Source organism: Panthera uncia, chromosome D1, assembly GCF_023721935.1.
Source record: "Panthera uncia isolate 11264 chromosome D1, Puncia_PCG_1.0, whole genome shotgun sequence".
In the NCBI taxonomy this organism is placed as follows: Eukaryota; Metazoa; Chordata; class Mammalia; order Carnivora; family Felidae; genus Panthera; species Panthera uncia.
In genome coordinates, this window is record NC_064808.1 from 70,244,248 (window position 1) to 70,251,879 (window position 7,632).

A 7,632-nucleotide genomic window follows, 5' to 3' on the forward strand; every position below is an offset into this window, starting at 1 on the left:
ATATATATTTTTTTTTTTTTTTTTTTTTTTACGATATCATATTTGGGAAGACTGGATTTTGCTGTACGTCTAACCCAATACTTTTTACTTTCCTGGGCTCTGCAGAGCTGTGATTAAGCTTTGGATGCTTACCAAGCTTTGTTACCATTCTACAACTTTTGAAGTTCACTTGATCTGTGTCACATTACAATAGCTAATATTTTATATATCTAGAACACTGGCATGAACATGAGATTTTCAGACTTATAAAATGAGAAGTTCAACAGGTTGAGCACCCAACTATTAGAGAACCTGTTTAGGTTTGACATCAGGAACATCTTCCAGAAAGACGAGGAAGCCTCGTATGGGCAATGTACTCTTGTGACACAAATTCAAATTTGTTGACGTATGCTTTATAGTATCCTTTCTTCGTGTCACAATTCTCAGGTTAACTGCATACCAGCTATGGGGGATGCAGAATAAAATATAAGTATTTTTCTTAAAATATTTCCTCTTATATCATGGAGATTAGATCTGTGGGTATAATGCTAACATTAGGACATAAATGATTATTGAGCAACAAATGCTAGGATGTACATGCACTGCAACGTACCTCCGTAGGTATACCTGTGGATAGGTCACAAAAATAGTTTAAATGATGCAGGAAGCTTGGGTGGCTTAGTCGGTTAAACTTCCAACTCTTGATTTCCACTCAGGTCAGAATCTTACAGTTCTGTTCATGGGATTGAGCCCCATGTGGGTCTCTGTGCTGTTAACATAGAGAATCCTGCTTGGGATTCTCTCTCCCCTCTCTCTTTGCCCTCCCTAGCTTGTGCACACAAGCACTCTCTCTCATACACACAAAATAAACTTAAAAAAATAAAAATAATGCAGAAATAAAGAGTAAACTATGAAAACATTAATAAAGAAAATTACAGTAAGAAAGGCACCTAGAAAGGAAAATGTGTTGCTGTTGCTACTGAAGATTTCAAATAAGAAAAAATAAAAATTTTCAAAGGATAAAACTCCAGAATGTATAAAAATAAACATGGTTAATCTCATGGTTTGTGAGTTCGAGCCCCATGTCGGGCTCTGTGCTGACAGCTCAGAGCCTGGAGCCTGCTTAGGATTCTGTGTCTCCCTCTCTCTCTGCCCCTCATCTGCTCACACTCTGCCTCTCTCTCTCAAAAATACATAAACATTAAAAAAAAAAAGAAATTTAAAAAATAAATATGGTAAGATGATTTTAATATCTAAAGTTAATTCAGCAATTATGTGTGAGGGTCTGACATCAGAAGAAAGAATAAATCAGACATCTTATTAAAAATAAATGTTTACCTTAGGACATCTGGGTAGGTCAGACGGTTAAGCATCCCACTCAAAATTTTAGGTCAGGTCGTGATCTCACAGTTCATGAGTTCCAGCCCTGCATCAGGCTCCATGCTGGCAGTGTAGAGCCTGCTTGGGATTTTCTCTCTCTTCCTCATCCCGCCCCTCTGCAGCTTGTTCTCTCTCTTAAAGTGAATAAATAAACTTAAAACAAAATAAATGTTTTCTTCTATGGGGTTAGATAAACCTATTCAATTATATATTTAATGAGCATTTATTTTGTCTGAGTATGGTTCCACAAAACAATAAATAGAGCTAAAGTTCTATAACAAGAAATAGAGTGCTAAACAAGCAAGCAATGAAATAATTTTTTAAAAAAAATTAGATAAAGATACTTTGAAATAAAATAAAGTGGGATTCCATGATAGAGCAACTGGGTTGGGAATTGGAAACATATTAAAGCGAACAGAAAAGGTCCCTCCTGAGGACCTGAGACCTTAATGACCAGAAGGAAGCAGAGTGAAAATGTTTGGGAGAGTTAAAGGTACCAGCAAGATTAAAGACCCTAAAGTAAAATAAACATGCATATTTGAAGACCAAAATGACCAATGTTGATGAAGCACAGAGAGCAAGTGAGTGGTCCAAGGTGACATTGAAGAGGTAGGGAGAAAGTAGGCCTCTCAGGGTCTGAGAAGACTTCTCAGGGTCTGAGAAGAGGTTTAAGTTTCAATTCTACCCAGCATAACAACAGTAGACAGGTTTAGGCCAATGGCATGATCTAATAGATATTTTAAATAAAATCACTTTAGCCACTGGTGTATAGCGGAGGGAGACCCATTAGGAGGCCAACAGATCAAGAGACTAACTAGTAATCGGGGACAGAGGTATCAATGATATGAATAAGGGTGGTATGATACAGACAGAGGAAGTGGGTAAATGAAAAACACATTTTGGAGACAGAGTTGCCAGGCCAACTGCTGAGGGGAGGGAGGTTGGAGAAAAGAGAAATCAAGGATCATTTCCTGGTTTGGGTTGAGCACCTGGGTGGATGGTTGTGGAATTCGTTGCTATAGGTGGAAGGAAAGAGGGGCAGTAAAATGTCCTGTCTGAGACACATGAACCAAAAGACTCTCTGTCTCAAAACAGGTGTTAAGAAAATGAATGAGAAAAATAAATCTTAAAAGAGATATTTGTGAGGAAAGAACAGGGACTCACTCATCATATCTCTTTTGGAAAAATGAGGTAATTCTCCATAAAACATTCATTTGAAACAAATTTCTGTTTAGATGCTGATGTTCGTCTAGAATCTGTGTAGATGGGGGAATTCTCTCTCTTAAATGTAGCTTTCATAAAAATAAAATGAGCTATTTCTAAGCCATCTTCTACTACTAGTGTGACAACCATGTAATTTAAAATGATATAATATATTTGCAGAATCCAGTACAATACTTTACTTTTTTTGAGAATGGCAATAGGAATATTTTTAGAGCTTAGTTGCATATTTGGTATGCAAATAATTTCTCATCAATGGCAACCTAAGTATGTATTTTAGATTTAAGAATAGGAAGATTTCCTAAAATACCAACTCTTCTTGGAATAAAGTTTCCTTATTTGATATGTTGAGCAAAGTTTTATGAAGAACAGTTCATAAATATTTTTAAATGACTTCTGTCTATTTGCACTGAGTACTTTTCATAATATTTCTACATTCAATGATTCAACTTTAATAACAGACTTGACGTTAAATAGTTGCATGAAAATGATGCGTTTTAACATAACTTCTCATTCTACATGCTTGATTTTGTCAAGTGTATTTTCCCTTTATTAAAGTATATTCCCTTCTGATTATATCCTCATGGGAAAACGCAAAAGAAATGTCTTTCTATCAATTAGATGATTTTGTACTTTCCTACCTGAAATCGGGATTGTGTTCAACTCTTCTTTCAATCTGAAAATACATATGGCTAAATCCCACTCAGCACATGATGACACAGTTTCACCTGCATAACAAAGGCCCCTAAAAGTTATGTAATGAGGAGTGAAAATGATAATTTGGTTCTTCCACTGATACCAATATACTTCATTAAATGTAATAGAAAGGCCATGCCCAGTGGTTGCTCAACTAGATTGTTAGGAAAGGAATACAAAGTAGCTCTTTTGTATCTAAAATGCCACCTGGCTGAATGATTACAAAATGGTGTCATATAAGAACGCACATGACTCACACTGCATATCTTCACTTTCCAATGCATAAGTTCAAGAAACAAATTATTGACCTCCTGGATAAGCAGTTGTATTGTAAAATTACATATAACGATATTTAATGAATTTAAACATTAGAGTTATTTTCAATGCTATTTTACTTTGAGTCCATTTTGGGAAGGTGAATAATAATGTGAATGAAATAGCACTCTGTACATTTGAGTATTTCATCACTTTAGGAGCAGTAAATAGTTTTTCAAGACCCAGAAAATAATAAATTTTATTGTAACCTCTGCAAAGTTGGCTAATTTGTTTTTTCTCATAGAGATTTCAAATTTAGCTGTCAACATTGATTTTTTTTCCTGATGCATGGACTTACTGTATGCATACATATGAGTATCACTATATAGATGTTGATATGTATTTAATACCAAATTAATATTTCAGGCACACTGCAAGTTAGAAAGTAAGAAAATGTTCAAAAAGCAATCAGTACTACTCTTTTAACTTCACTCCCTTCTGGTCTTTTCCTCCACACAAGAGGTCTATCTACGCTGCTTTTGTTTCATATAGCTCTTAACCAAATTCACAATTTTACAGACCTTAACAACTACTTAATGAGTCATCAGAGCCTATGTTCACTAAATTTCAAGTATAATAGCAAATAATCATTAGCAATCAAATAAAAAATTAATTGCTATGTTGGATTTAGAAATATTTTCTCATTATCAAGTTAAATCACATTAAACACTGAAAAATTTTCAAAATTAGCAAAGTAAGATTATGGAAAATTTAGGTATTTTTAGCATGCAAAGATAATCATTATTAATCTTATGTTGCATTACTCTTTAATAAAAATTAGATCAAACTATAAATTATGTTTGTAACATATTTGAACTTGAAACAATTACTGTAAATAGATGTGTATGTCATTAAACATTAATCTATAATAAATTGATTGGTTATATTCTATTCCATTTTGTGGAAGGATAAACCTTTAAACAAAAATAAATAATTTAAATAATACTCTAAAGTTAGATATGTAGATTGTTTCTATTTTTCAATTTTTACACTTTTCTGCAATGAATAGCCTTGTCTATATCCTTGCCCATACTCATTACTATCTCTCATGATTAATCTTAAAAGGTGGCCAGGGGTTGTCAAATACTTAAGACTTCTGAAACATACTGTCAAAATGCTCTCTGAAAAGTTTGCACCAATTTACAGTCCTGTCAGCAATATATAAAAGTATCTATTTTTATGGCATTGCCTTTAATAAATTACAAACATTCAGGGAAACTAGAAAATAGACTAAAATTCCATCAAAATGCATCAGGTTTTGTTTTGTTTTGTTTTGTTTTCAAATTGGCATATATTTGTAGCTTCATGGAAATGCAGCTCATCATTTTCTCTTGTGTTTGTGAAATTAAACTGTGACCCTTGAAAAATGAACACATATGCAAATAGTATTTTTTACTTATTTCTTTGACTTTAGTAACCTATAGGGTGTAGTTTTGTGTTGGATCCCATGTTCTTAGTTTTGTATTGCAGTAAGAGATATCAGATATAGTTTTTAATTTGGGGAAATCAATGTCTATTCTCTAGGGAATAATACTTTATAATACTGTACATTTGTGGTCATTCTTATTTTTGTTAGATATTCTGTTTCTTAAAGATTCATAGTAGGAAAGCTTGCCAAGTTTGGCAATATACTGGCTTTCAGCCTGTAGTATAATGCAACATCAATATAAAATCAACTACCTCTGATTTAACAATTTCAAGATAATTTCAGTCTTCATGTCCATTTCCTGAGAAAGCTTAGAATTTAGCAATTAGAGAACCAAAATTTTCTTTCCTTCATGGATTTGGTGGCTAGGATAATTTACATTTAAATTTTTTTTTTTCAACGTTTTTAATTTATTTTTGGGACAGAGAGAGACAGAGCATGAACGGGGGAGGGGCAGAGAGAGAGGGAGACACAGAATCGGAAACAGGCTCCAGGCTCTGAGCCATCAGCCCAGAGCCTGACGCGGGGCTCAAACTCACGGACCGCGAGATCATGACCTGGCTGAAGTCGGACGCTTAACCGACTGCGCCACCCAGGCGCCCCTAGGATAATTTACATTTAATAAAACACTGAAGTTGGAAATAATTATCTGGTTCATCTGCTCCAGTCTCTGAACTAATGAAGGCATCTCTCCAACAGATAGTCATTGGTTTTTGCTTTATAGACTTCAGGGTACAGGTCTTTTATCTCCTTGGTTAACTTTATTCCTAGAGTATTTTATTATTCTTGATGCAATTATAAATGGGACGTTTTTTGTTTTTTTTTTAGTTTCTCTTTCTGTTGCTTCATTATTAGCATATAGAAATGCAATGGATTTCTGCACATTGATTTTGTATCCTGCAACCTTACTGAATTTATTTATCAGCTCTAGTAGTTTTTTGGTGGAATCTTTAGGGTTTTCTAAAATCTAAATTTCTAAAATCTAAAGATTTTTTTTCCATTTGCATCATGTTATCTGCAAATAGTGGAAGTTTTGCTTCTTCCTTACTTATTTGTATGCCTTTTATTCCTTTTTTCTTTTCTGATTGCTGCGGCTAGCACTTCCAGTACCATGTGGAATAAAAGTGGTAAGAGTGGACCTCTTTGTTTTGTTCCTGACCTTAGAGGAAAAGCTGTCAGTTTTTTCCATTAAGTATGATGTTGGCTGTGAGTTTTTCATATATGGCCTTTATAATGTTGAGGTACATTCCCTCTAAACATACTTTATTGATGGTATTTATCAAAAATGGATATTGTACTTTGCCAAATTCCTTTTCTGTGAACTTGCTTCCTTTTAGCATCCATCAGATCATATTATTTTCTCTTCCACATGATAGAATTTTAGATATCTGAAAGTACCTATATTGTATCCTCTTCAGTCTTTTTTGTTTAGACATATTTTCTTCATTTCTTTCTATACCTTCTCACATGATACGTTTCTTCAGTTCTTCTACATCACCTTTTGGTGGAAACTTTATATTAGCTCACTAAGTCTTCATTAATAGGGGAATGGGGATGAGATCATAGAAGATCTGGGCCCACTGTGCTTTATGTTGAATCAAGAGTGTCCATAGTGTTGTCCTCAAGCCTAAACATGGCAATTCAAACCAGAATGTATCCAGTGGAGAGGTATCTGCACTAAAGCTGAGTAAATAATCTGGATTTTCTGCATTACCAATTAATCAGTATGGTCCCTTGTAGCTAAGATGGGTGTCTGTATTTCACATACAGAAATAGTGAACACAATATTGGGAGTATATGCCAGTATAATTGAGAAATATTTGTCTCATGTGAAAACAAGTGTTGCTCTACAAAGAAGGCAGATGACTGGATCTGGTCAGTAGTATTTCAGCAATCACTTCTTTTTATTAAGTCTTCACACTTTATCAGCACTAAGGTGGGGAGGTAGATAATACATTAGAAGCTCTAACCTGTGAATTTAAAAATCTTAAGATGTATTGTTCTTGTAAGAGAACGTGTAGTTTCATCACAACAGACCTTTCTTCTCCCAACTACCCTGTAACCTTGATGCCAGACAATACTTCCTAAAACCCTTTCCCAACCATTACATTTCTCCTCTAAAAGCTTATAATGGTCAATGGGTCACCATTTAGTACTGGATATAATTTGAAATGTCTCATTTTGATGCAAATTAAGGCAATTGATTTAATTGAGATTGTTACCTGATCTGAAAATAGCAAGATTATCTTGGATAGTCCTAGCGAGCTCAACGTAATCCTAAGGTTCTTAAGTAAGCAGCCAGTCAGAGGGAGACGTGGCTACCGAAGGAAATCAGAGAGAGATAATATTGCTGGCTTGGAAGGTGGGGAAAAAGAATACAAGCCAGGAAACGTGACTGCACTCTAGGAACTGGGTAAGACCTGGAAATGGATCTCCTCTAGAGCCTCAGTGAGGAATGAAACAATGCAGATACTTTAATTTTATCCCACTGACACCCATGTCAGTCTTCTAACCCAGAGAACTGAAGGGTGATAAATATCTGTTGTTTTCAGCCATCAAGTTTATGGTAATTTGTTAAGGTAGCTGTATAAATCTAAAACACAGAGGAAAACTGA